At 41.0% G+C, this 13293-nt stretch overlaps 1 pseudogene; it reads left to right on the top strand.

The window, feature by feature from the left end:
• The window catches only part of LOC146813403 (olfactory receptor 5AR1-like), a 90516-nt pseudogene extending 80136 nt beyond the window's left edge, over nucleotides 1-10380 (top strand).
• Nucleotides 10381-13293: the final 2913 nt, after the last annotated feature.

Here is a 13293-nt window from a genome sequence, read left to right as displayed (position 1 = left end):
AATGGACAGATAAGTTGATACTCTCTGACGTTTCATAGGAGAACCTAATCCTCTAACATTCCAAGAAAAAATTCGTAAAGCCATCTATATTAAAAATAAACACAGTAAACAATCTAAGCCTTAATATTAAAAAAATAATAAGATATAATAGAAAATATACATGTTACAGAATTGAAAAATACCTGATAAATAAGTATATATGCAGAAACGAATAGTAATAGAACGAGAAATAAAAAAGTGATTATATTATGAAATGAAAAATGAAAGGAAAAGGATGAAGCAAAGACGAAGATATAATAAAGTGAAGAGATTGTCAGGAAAGATAAAGGTAGGGGAAAGAAAGAGGGAAAGGAAGAAGAAGGGAGAGAGAAAAGAAAAGAAACAAAAACTATATTTACGAAAGACAGACAAAACATCAAAAAATGAGGATGGGGAAACCACATAAGGAAGATGACGCAACTGGCCAGACAACTCAGGGCAGGCCGGGGTGAGGGTACTCCGTCCAGACGAACCAGGGATGACAAAGGTCAAAACGGGAAGCCGCACCTAACATTGAGAAAAAGGCAAACATGATACCAATTGGAATTCGAAAGTATCGCCAACCAGAAAAATGTCTTATAATAAACCACTGAAAAAAGAAATGGTTGAAGCACATCACCATTTTAGAAAGTCTGGTAACGTCCATGTCTTCTCTGCAATTGTCTATAAAGTGTTGTAGCAAAACCGGGTCTTCATAGTTTGTCGTTTTGTTTTTATATTTGACTTTGAACAGACATGGGTGAAACAGGCAAAATCTAGCATTAAGATTCCGCAATGCTGGTCTCATATCTAAAAACTTCTCTCTCTTGTCTGCTGTTTCCTTCGCGTAATCCTGGGGAAATATGAGATTAGAGCCTTGCCAGGTTATCCAAACCTTAAGTTTTGCTGCTAGTAGCACTCTCCATAAGTCAGTGTATTCTAGGACATACATAATGACTCCCCTTAGTTTGGTAGAAGAAGCTAAAGAGCGTGGGCTGTGTCCCAAGCGATGCACTCTCTGGATATTGAGTATTGGAGAGTCGGGAATACTTAGATTTGTTGGAAGAAAAGACTTGAAAAACGCGATAGGGCCCGAACCTTCTTGTCCTTCTTTCAGACCGTATATACGTAGGTTATTACACCTCTTGCGGTTTTCAATTTGCTTTTTTAGAGATTACATTTCTGATTGCATTGTGGTAATCTGATTTACCTCAACTTGTATAGAGTCGACACATTGTTCCACTTGCACAACTTTGTTTTCCATACATGACCACTTATCATCGTAAGCTTGCAGACGAATATTAGTTTCTTCCATATAAGTGCTCGAATTTCCTATAGAGGTAAATCCATAGATGTGGGTGGAGGAGTGACAAGAGATGGAGGGTTCTTTTTCATACGGTTGCCAGACAAGAGAGTAGAGGAAACCAATAATTTGGGAAGAAGTTTCTGAGTTGAAAGTGGAATGTTAGACGGGTATGTCGAAGTACCCACTGGAGGGTATAGGGTATTGCAAGGACCCTCTTCCATGTTGGAATGAGGAGTGTTGAAAGGATTGTAAACCTTGAGTGGAGATGACGAAGTAGATTAGAGGGTAGTACATCTCACTGGCTTTGTTCTCCCCATAAACAGACAGAAATCGCATACAGTTGCAGTTATTTAAATAGTATTGGGGGAGATTATTGAAACTTGTGAGAAAAAGTATGATAGCGCATTGTAGCAGACTTTCAGTTCATGTATGATATTTAAGACAATACTTCCCTCAAAAGTAGTTACCTTGTAACTTATTACATTGTAGAAAAGCAATTAGATAAATCTGTCATATGAATTCCGGTAAAAGAATCATGCTGACACGTAAATAAGTTAAAACTACCTTCCCCACATAGGAGATGACAATTGTGCATCCAAAATGATACGAGGCAGTAAGGGAGAGTCAGCAAAAATTGCGCTGTGAGGAGAGAAGAAATCTTGAGACGTTGGAAAATTCAAAATGGCGGCTGCGAGCCCCGTGAGAGAAACGCGCCGCTCGTATTTAATGGAAAATAGAGCCAATAAATGCTCACCGATCTGGTGAAAGTCACATCATTCAATTCAGGGGCTCTTAATGACTCGAAGGACCCTACTCTTCAGGCTGCAACTGCAATTTGTCCGAGCGGAGGTCAAAAACCCTCCTGAGAAGCCGCGGTGCCTCACTGGAGAGCGGCTAGCTTCTCCTGGCATCAAGCCATGCCCCCCTGTGTGGAATGTTATAACTGATTTTTTTTTAAGAGGTTTATAGAACTACTTATTTTCTATAATAACTTTCTGATGGATCTAATCATTAGTTCCTTCCTCCCCAAACTCTCCAATCAGGTTCTTACTGACCTCTGTGCATTACTTCTCTAAAGCCCTGACTGCAGTGGTGGAACACAAAATGATAACCCCACCCCCGCAGAATGTGATGAGGGGACCCTGAGTCTCCCTTAACTCACAGATATTCATTGACCTTGCCTGATTGGGCGGGTGTTATACCCCTTCTTGACAGAAATTTGAAAACAAGCTAATTCATTAACATATAACATTTTATCATCCTGGAGTTGTTTTATTGTTTTACTTTTAAAAGTAGAAAATGTACACAAGGCCCGGGCACCATAATGACAACCTGATATTGGCCACTCCCCTCTCTTCCAAATCTATTTAACCACTTTAGGAATAAGAAACAAAAATATTTCAGCTGGTGCTGGCCAATCAAGGGTGTGAGACAACTAGCCCTGGGAAAAAGTTAGTGGAGTCCCTTTCCTGATCAAATGCATTCAGTTTTGTTCAGCCGGCATCACTCCTTTCTGCTGGGGACTTACTGCCAACAGCATAGTGATGAAGATGGCATGGACAGTGTGATACTTCAAATTATGTGAATGTGGGGGCCAGTGACCACCTCATACTCACCACGGTTGCTGCTGTGTCCTCAAGGGTTGGTAGGAGGGCACTAGAGTGGGCCCAATGGCTTGAACCAGCACCGCAGACCCTGCCTACCTTCACCAATCCCACAAGTTGCATCCTTATTCTGATGATCCTTCTCATGATTCCTCTCAGGCCCCACAAATCCTGTTGTATGTCAGGGTATCGCTTACTGAGTTACCGACTGATGAATATTGCATCCTGAATAGCGTTTCCAAAAATATCACACTATTGGGTTTCAACTTTGGAAAAAAGATTTAGATCAGATAATAGTCTAACAACACAATTCTGGTGCCATACCTCTCAGGGTAGAGGATTACATCTGTTGTCCATCAAACCTCATCTGATCTCGTGTGAGCTCCTGGATCTTGTGTAAGTTGTCCAGATCAAGACATCTTTGCTCATTTGTACCAGAATTCATCATATGTTAAAAAATAATTAAGGTGTGGATGGAATAAAACTTCACAGAGTAGGGCGTTCCACTTTAGGTGTTGCTATTTCTATGCACTGCATTTACCTGTGTAATCAAAGTGAATGTAAATCTCCTTAGCCTAATTCAAACCCACACCACACAAAAAGAAGAGATGTGAATAGTCCTGAGTTGAGGATCTCTATTGTGGTATGGAGATGTGTGCCACAAGACGGTGAAGTGGACCTGCAGTTGCATGTGTGAATGAAGCTTCACACTAGGTAAAGGTAAGAGCAACAAAACTGCCAGGTGGGTTAATCAAGAGGATGCATGTGCAATACCCTAGGGGTCAGATGTACAACCCTTATATTTTGCAAACTCGTAATTAGTGACTTGAAAATGCTGTTAGCATTTCCTGATAGGGTCGCAAATTGCCTGCTTCATTAAATATTCATCAGGCAGGTGCTATTTGTGACCCCATTAGGAATGGCTAGCACTCCCAGGGAGGGTGGCCTGCTGGGGTCAGCAGACCACCATGTCTAAGACTAGTTTTTTAAATAAAGCTGTTTTAAAAAAAAATGCAGCCCGTTTTCCTTGAAGTAAAAAGGGATGCATTTAAAAAAGAAAAATGAAACCTTTCTGTTTTTTTAAGAGTAGGCAGTGGTCCCTGCGACCACTGCCTGCTCCTAAAAAATATTTTCGTAGACACTCACAAATGGGAAGGGGTCCCCTGGGGACCCCTTTCCATTTGCTAGTGGCTTATCACCTACTTGAAGTAGGTGGTAAACTGTGAGTGTTTTGCGTCTGCAAATTTGCTCGCAAAACAATGGTACATTCCATTGTGACTCGTTTTTAGGAAGATGAGAGTCGCAAACGCTATTTTGAGAGTCACTGACTCACAAAAAAGCACTTGTACATGCCAGGACCCTTTTTTGTGGTGGCAAATGGGCTCATTTCCCATTTGCGACCGCAAAAAACAGTCGTACATCTGGCCCATGATGTCTTAACTTTTACTGAAAAGGTGAACAATAACAAAGGTAACTTTGGGAGTTTTCTGCGCTCATTTATTAGGAATATAATCACTTTCACCTTGCACATTCAAAGGCAAAGGCACTCATTGAGGAAATGTAAATTCTTGTAACGCTGGCATGTTAAAAGTCAAAATGCCTAATTTTGGTACACAATATATTTTTCTCTAATATAAACTGAGTGTATCTTATCCTGACACATTCACCATGATCATAATGGGATTGATAGCACCCACAGGAAACTGTATTGTATGCCAGTCTCCAGAGAAAGGTGTGACCCCCTCACTGCCTGAGGAGGGCATCCTGGTTAATTAATTTAGAAATGCATGAATTCATACTTGCAATCACACACACGCACATTTAACTGTGCACAACTTACAGGAAGAAACTATGGGAGCTGAAAAGACAGCATAAGGAAAAAAAAACTGGCTAGAAGTGTTCTCCTTAATTAATGAAAAGGACAATTCCAAGCTATGGAGACACATCAACAGCCTGAGCTCCCGAAGCCTGCCCAAAGAGCACAGTGTTGCAGGCAATGTGTGGTAACAGTATCTGAGGGAACTGTATACAAGTGAATCACATGAGGTGGGCTCCTTTACCAACAAGAGCATTCTGGCGTCAGCCCAAGATACTGAACCCGAGTATAAGAGCATGCAGGATGCAGTTACAGTGACCAGTCAAACTGACTGGTTCAAGGAAGGTGAGATCGCAAGGTCCATCATGGTAATAAGAAACAGTGGGGCTCCGGGGCCCAAACAGCATTCCTGCCCAAATATTTAAGTTTGCCCAAGCTTTTTTCATACCAATTCTCACTTCATTGTACAACCATTCCTATGCAACAGCAATATTACCGCAATCCTGGAAAGGCTTAATTTTGTTCCCAATACATGAGAAAGGAGACCACTCAAGCCCTGCCAATTATAGGCTAATAGCCCTTCTCGATATTGAAGCCAAGATATATGCACAATTATTTTTGAGGGATCTAGAGGATTGGGTGGATAACAGGGGAATCCTCCCGCCCCATCAGACAGGCTTCAGGGCAAATAGTTCAACAATGGATAACATCTTGGCATTGTCCTATCTCTTCATGCAAGTGGCTAAGGAAAAGAACCTGCCTCTGTTTAGCTGTTTTATAGACTATACTACGACCTTTGACAGAGTCAACCGAGGAAGATTTTGGGCAAAACTCAAATCCCTGGGGATCCCTGCAACACTTTTAAAAGCGATTGTAGACCTCTATGAAGGTACATGGGTCCAGGTCAAATAAGCCACACAACTATAACATCGAGAGTTGAAACCAACAGTGGGCTAAAGCAGGGTTGTGTCCTTGCTCCATTATTATTCAACCTGTATACAGCAGACCTGGAGCAAGCTCTGAAAGAAGCCAGTTTAGTGCCTCTGAGACTGGGTAAGGTGAGCCTCACAATTCTCCAGTATGCAGATGACACAGTGGTCATGGACCACACTAGGGCGGGGCTCCAGAGAGTTCTAATGAGCCTAGCAGTGTATAATCAGGAAAACAGCCTGGTAGTAAATGAGGACAAGACAAAGATAATAGTATTTGGCAAATACCTACATAAAAAGCAAGCGGCCTGGATATTGGGCAATCATCGAATAAGGACAGTACCATCTTACAATTATCTGGGGTTTGGCTAACAGAGAGGGCTACATCAGTTAAACACACAAAAGCGCTAAACCTAAAAATCAATAGAATAATAATTTCACTCAGACACCTAAGTCAGCGCCTATCATGTCCAACAGCAGCGCCTATGCTTACAGAAAAATGAATTCCAGCAATTTATTATGGCCATCTAGCCTTACCAGGAGTTTTAGAGAAACCTATTACTGCAGCCTAGACAAAAGCATATAAGGTAGTGCTGCAGGTGCCCAGACAAGCAAGGAATACCAGGCTAAGGCTGGAATTGGGACTCAATAGACAGGATCTGGCACTACAGGGGGATCTAATAAAATATTATATCTGGGTGCCTAAAGCCCCCGACACCTCCCTTAAACATTACTTGAAAATGATCTTCAGGGAAATGGAATCCCCATGGTACACCAAGTTGGGCCAAGCAATGGGAACCCTGAAAATAGAAGCAGAAAGCATGTTGCTACACAAGATTCCATACTCCGCCTGGGTTAATGCAGTGAAGCAGCAGGTCTGGACCATCTCTTTTAAACTGGATTGAGCCTCACTGTGCCACAACCGCCACAACCCCCTCACACTGGCATTGGACAGCTTGTACATCCCAGGGAAAGCTCAACTTTATCTGCGAGATGCACTCTCAGCTCAAGTCAGAAGGAAAATCTTGTTCATGCGGCTTATTCCCCTCAAGATTTAGGACTTCAACCCGACATGGGCCCGAAAAGACAACGGAGTCTTCTGTCGGCTATGCAACTACCATAAAGAATCTTGGCTACATCTTCTATGTTGTTGCCCCAAACTGGCCAGTGACCACAATCGACTGTTACGCCCAATCCGAAGGAACAAGGGCATGAGGTCCTGCAGGGAAGCTTCCAATTGGTGCCTCTCAGAAACAAACACCTGTCTACTCGCCAGAGCAGGGAAATGTATTCATCAAATTAGAATTGCCCTTGATTCCACGCAATAGGAGACAGAACTAGGGTCGGTACCAATTAGGGACAAAACAGTCCAAAGATGTTACTCAAATAAGGGACTACCACACTGACAACTCAACTACGAAGGAAGCAGAGGGGCCCTGCAGGGTGCACACTAAGTCCTTCAAAACCAAGGCCGCTGGAATACTGTCAAGGGCAACAACTTCATCAAAACAGCAATCAGGGCACAAAACAAGTATTGCTAGGCTTGCCCAAAGAGGACAATGAATGGGGGCAGAGTGCCCATACATAAAAAGGTCCCTTAGCAACCCCTAAGAACCATCTTACTCAGGCAATGACTAAACTTCCCCCATTGATTTTAATAAACTATGGAACTTTTAACAGGACTTCGTGCAATGCTAATCAAAAACAGCAGCAAATCCCCATCAGCTGAAGGTAGGGCGGAGGGGTGTTGATCATGTGTTTTATACTGTAAAGATTTTAAGTAATTGTACGGTTTATAACAAAATTACTTACTGTGCACACTCATACACACACACATGCACAAAGCACACACATGCACCACACCCATACTTAGAATTTCTGATATTGAGCTCCTCTCATGACAAGTCCTACTAATTGCCAAAAAGATCATCACTTCTACCTCAAATACCATCCACTGGGCTCAAAGCGAACCTTTAAACTCAAAATTGAAGCCCTCATCACAACAACCTCGACTAACTGTGCAAACAATGTCTTCCTCAGTGACTTTAATCTTGCTAATGACTTATCTTCTAAAACTAAGCAGAATCACTTCCATCACCAGCTGGCCACTGCATTTGTCACACACCTTGTCTCGCTATCAAGTCACGCAAGGTGAAATTTGCACTACAGCTGCAATACCATAAAAAACTACAAATCCTACCTGCCACAAAATAATGACACCCTCCTGATGACAGCAGATACCCATGGCCCAATCAACCCTTGATCCACAAATACCAAGCCCCCCCAAAATTATATAAGGATACACAAGCAAATGTTGCACCAGATGCCAGGAAAACAGTTGATTCCTGAAGGATCTCCATTTCAGATGCAGGCACTTTCTTAAAGAACCTATGAAACAGGTACAAGAGAGAGGCAAAACTAAATGGTTGAAAGACTTTAAAGTCCAGGACAAAGCTAGCATGATTAGCAATATTACCTAGCTTGATTACAGGAAGTATTGGGAATATATAATTAACAAATCAGGTGAGGCTTGCTGTAATCTATTTAAATTATTTCCTCAGCCCTGAATCCCACAGTCTTTGGTTACCCCCACTCAGTGCTTGCGTGAAAAGCTCCATCAGTACTCCTCTGACAAAACTGAGATGACAAGGGCAGACATGACTGCGACTTCTAAGTGGACTTCCATCTCAATACTTACATCAGGAAGTCTACACTGCATGCCTGTACACATCCATGTCTTTTCGCTCACACCTGAAACAGGATATAAGATCAAATAATATTTGCATTAGTATGTCAGAGATGTCAGAACTAGACATACTTAAAACACTTAGGGAAAAAAGGAAAATACACATGGGGGAAACACAAACTCTTAACATATCATACAGAGAATGCAAATAAGTAATGATAAAATGTTGTACCAAATACATTTAATTTATTAGGCAATTTCTTTTTTCCTCAAACTTCTCACATGGGGTGGTTAGTTAGTTAAATAAAACAGCAAAGAGTATTCTAGTAGAGTTTATGAAGCCTGTTCCTAACATCAAGTTAAATCTTTCCTGAAGATGTCAAGAATGATGTGCCTATTGAAGACCAGCTCCATGTAGCATCACAAAGCTGACATCCCTCATGTAAAATCACAAACCCTGAGTTGTATTGTTTTAAGCAAGTATCCGTACTTCATAAAACAGCTGCTGTGTTTTCTCCTTTCATACAATTCTTATAAATGACACATCTATTTAGCTTTGGATCTGATCAATCTGTACATTAGTTGGTGCACAGGAGGTTAGAAAAGCCTCACTCTTTCTCACATGAAATCTGCTAGTGTAGGCACTGTAATACATCACCCTAGCTCCAAAAGCTTTGTAGGTTGAGTTATTTACCAGTGGCTAGATTTCCCATGTGTTTCTTTCATTGTTACATCCCTAGTGAAGACTCGTTCAGTATATGTCTGCAAGTGAGTATGGTAGATTGGATTGCTTGATAAGTCAAGACAAGATGGAAATTGGCTATTCTATATATTGCCTTACACTTGATATTAGTTAATGTCATGCCCATTGAGGGTCCCAACATACATTGTAGAATAGATTTACCTAGACATAAAATATTATGTGTCTGGTTGATCCCAACGCAAACACTGAAGTGAGTGATTATTATATTCTGCAAATCAGCCTACCTATATACATATTTTTTATTCCTGCATTTACTAAATATATTTAATATTTTCTATTTATCTCTTTCTGTTTACAGAATATGATAGATACAACACTTCAGGGACATGAAAACAAAACAACCGTGGCTGAATTTGTTTTAATTGGATTCTCAAGTTCTTCACAATTTCAAAAGTTATTTTTTGTAATGTTTTTACTTGTTTATATAAGTACCCTGCTTACAAATCTGGCCATTGTATCAGTAATATATGTGGATTCTCACCTACACTCACCAATGTATTTTTTCCTGATGAACTTGTCACTGATTGACATTTCTTTCACCTCAATCACATCACCAAAGTTGTTAACAACCTTCCTAGGAGAGCACACCAGGATATCATTCAGTGGGTGCATGACCCAGTTATATTTTGTCTCATCATTCACAAGTGCCGAATTTTATCTACTTGCAGCCATGGCTTATGACCGCTATGTTGCAATCTGCAATCCACTGTGATACATGGTGACCATGGACCTAAAGTCCTGTGTCCTGTTGGGAGCCATTTCTTCGGCACTCGGTTTCCTTGACACTCTGCCATTTCTAGTCTTAGTATGCAGGCTCTCATTTTGTAATTCTAACACAATAAATCATTTCTTTTGTGATCTGAGAGCTCTTATTAAACTTTCCTGTGATAGCACACTGGTAATTGAAATTCTCCTCCTTGTCGAGGGAGTGTTCATTGGATTTGTCCCTTTTCTTTTTACTCTCACGTCGTACATGTACATCATTTCCACAATAATATCGATTCGCTCCGCCTCTGGAAGATGGAAGACCTTTTCCACCTGCGCTTCCCACCTTATCGTTGTCATTATATTTTATGGGACTGTCTTGTGCACTTACATTTTGCCTACTATGTCCCATCAACAATACCAAGACAAGCTGTTTTCTGTTCTATACACATCTTTTATTCCACTGTCGAATCCTTTAATCTACACACTAAGGAACAAAGATGTTAAAAGGGCACTAAAACGTTTTATGGTTCAAAGGTGTGCCAGTCAATAACAGTATTTTTATTAGCAGAAAGAAAAAATTGAATTTGTTGACAAAAACTGCTCCATTAAAATATAACAATCTTTAGAGTCAATGAGACCCATCCTCTGCGCACTGTAGCTGAAGGTAAAGCATACCTAAACATTTAAACATTGTTAACACCACAATATTAGACTGTTATTGAATTCCATAAGAAAAACATCAAATCCACAACAGACTCAGAAGTTAATCCAATGTATTTGCATAAATACATTCAAACATAATTCAAAAAAATGTCCATGAATCCATCATAACATAACGTCTTTGTTGCGAGACAATAAATTCTCATTTGTTCATGAATTTTCTTGCTGCCCAATGCATTTCGAGCCAATGCTGGCCCTTACCATTGCTACCAAACAATTTCTCACTGTGGATTACCCCCGGAAACCTCTTTTGTACATGTAGCCTAAAATTCACAAGGATTTGAACAACCCTCCCATGCGGCCAATAGTTACTGGATGTGGGACCATCTTTGAGCCACTTGGTCATTACATTGATCATTTTTTACAACCCTTTGTTCAAGATTGGTTTTCCTACATAAAAGATACCAATGATTTTTTACAGAAATTGGAGACTGTGGTTCTCACAGAAGAAGCTTTACTGTGTACTATTGATGTCAAGTCTCTTTACACTTCCATACCGCATGTTGCCGGTATGGAAGCTGTTGCATGGGCCCTGCTGCGCCAATCCTCACTAAGACCTGACAAAGTCTTTATACTTGAGATTTTGCATTTTTGCCTGTATCACAGCTATTTTTATTGGAATAACAACTTTTTTCTTCAACAACAAGGCACTTTGATGGGCTTTGCAGGGGCCCCTGCATACGCGAACACGTTTATGGCCAAATTTGAGTTTGACCATATTTACAATGATGCCGACTGGACTAGGAATTCCCTGCTTTATTGCAAGTATATAGATGACATTTTGTATCCTTTGGACCAATACCCAGAAGCTATTGGAAGAAAAAATTCAACAACTAAACACAGAGTGAATTTGACGTTCATAATAGGCAGTTATGTCAGTATTTACAAATAAGCCAATGGACCACACATATGATGAACAAAGTGGTTTGGACCAGAATGACTTCAATCTTTAAATCATTTTGTCATCATTGTTCCAACACATGGTTTTTCACCAAGATATAATGCTTTGGAATCCACACTTGTGACACTCAAACTTGTGACACATACAAGTTTAAAGGGGAAACAGAAGTTTTTTTTTTAAAACATACTTTACTGATTTTCCTTTTATCCGGCGCATTCGCGAGGAACATTTTTCCTTTACATCATGTTTGATCAGGGTATCATACATTTGTTGGTTGCATTTATATTACATCCGCCAGTTGAAGTGGGATGTATGATGTTACAACGCATGCTTTTACAACGCATGCTGTTACAACGAATTTTTTACAACGCAAATGCTGTGACAACGCAAGTCTTTACAACGCAAGTCTTTACATCGACTTGCAGTAGATGGCGTGCTAACATTAAAAAAGGGTAATTTACTATTCTAACTCCAGTCCACGTTGCAGAAGGGAAGGTGTTTGGATAGTAAACTACACTATTTTTAATGTTAGCACGCCATCTAGTGCAAGTCGATGTAAAGACTTGCGTTGTAATGGCATGCGTTGTCACAGCATTTGCGTTGTAACAGTTTCGTTGTAATGGCAGTGCGTTGTAAAAGTTGCTTTGTAATGGTTGTTCAACATTGAAGTGACACTGTTGTAATTATATCAAGCATATACATAATGCATCCATGTATTACAAAATCTTCTAATAACCAATTGGTAACTAACTTGTAACAACTACCCTTCCCCTCGCCCCCTCCCGCAGTTCTGGCCAATCTTGCCTATTCAAAATTATATTATTGCGCCCCGGACCTTCCTGGGCTATGTACAAAGTGCTGGTGATTGTGCAGCCTGTCTATTCCTACGGTGGGCTCTACCACTTGGCGCTATGCCTAGTCAATGTGCAGCCGCTATACACTTAGGCTGCTAGGTAAGGGATCAGGATCGATGGCATTGAAGACCTCTAGCATGACATCCCATTCCATGGAGATCTGGTTTTTATGCAGCCCTCAAGCCTCCGCTTGTCTTATAGCTGCGCTTTTGGCTCCACCCCAGCGCACTACTTCATTATGCCAGGTGTATACTGTGGGGGGCTTTACTGATTTCCACCTCATTGTTAAGGACCGTTTGGCTATAATTAAGGTGAGGTCCAAAAATCGGCGCTGCACTTTCTGTGAGGCGGTGCATCTGCGAAGTCCTAGTAGGCATCCTTCGGCTGAGTCCCTCGTTTGAAGATGTGTAGCTGTATCTATGTTTTGTCATACCTCCTCCAGGTACTCTCTAAGGCGCGGAAAAGACCATAACATATGGACTAAGTCCGCTCCATCTGTCTTGCATCAGGGGCAATAATGCTGTGTGTTCGAGAATATCTGCTGTAGGCGGCGTGGTGTAAGGTAGGCCCTATGTAGAACCATGTATTGTATGAATTTAATTTTTGCATTTCGTGTCACTTTTTTGGGATGTTCTAGAATGCTGGCTCACTCCTTGTCGGATATCTCCTTTCCTATGTCCCCAGAACATTTGGCTCATAGGTCGTCGAGAGACATCCCAGCTTGCGCCCGGGTACCGGCATATAGCCATTTAATGAGATGGCATCTCTCTCCCATGTAGTATATTGTTCGCACTAATTTGTGTGTTGGGGGTTCTTCCCTATTAGGGGCCCAGTGTTTCTTGACATACTGTCTTATGATAGCGTGCATCATATATAAATGGTTTGGCACCCCATTTTGGGAAAACAGAAATGCATAAGGAGATTACAGTAACACATTTGGCAAACTGCATTGTTGAGAATAGCCTGATCTGTGAGATATATCCTTTTT

This window comes from Triturus cristatus, chromosome 7 (assembly GCF_964204655.1).
Source record: "Triturus cristatus chromosome 7, aTriCri1.1, whole genome shotgun sequence".
Lineage (NCBI taxonomy): Eukaryota > Metazoa > Chordata > Amphibia > Caudata > Salamandridae > Triturus > Triturus cristatus.
This window is presented reverse-complemented; position numbering and strand designations above follow the sequence as displayed.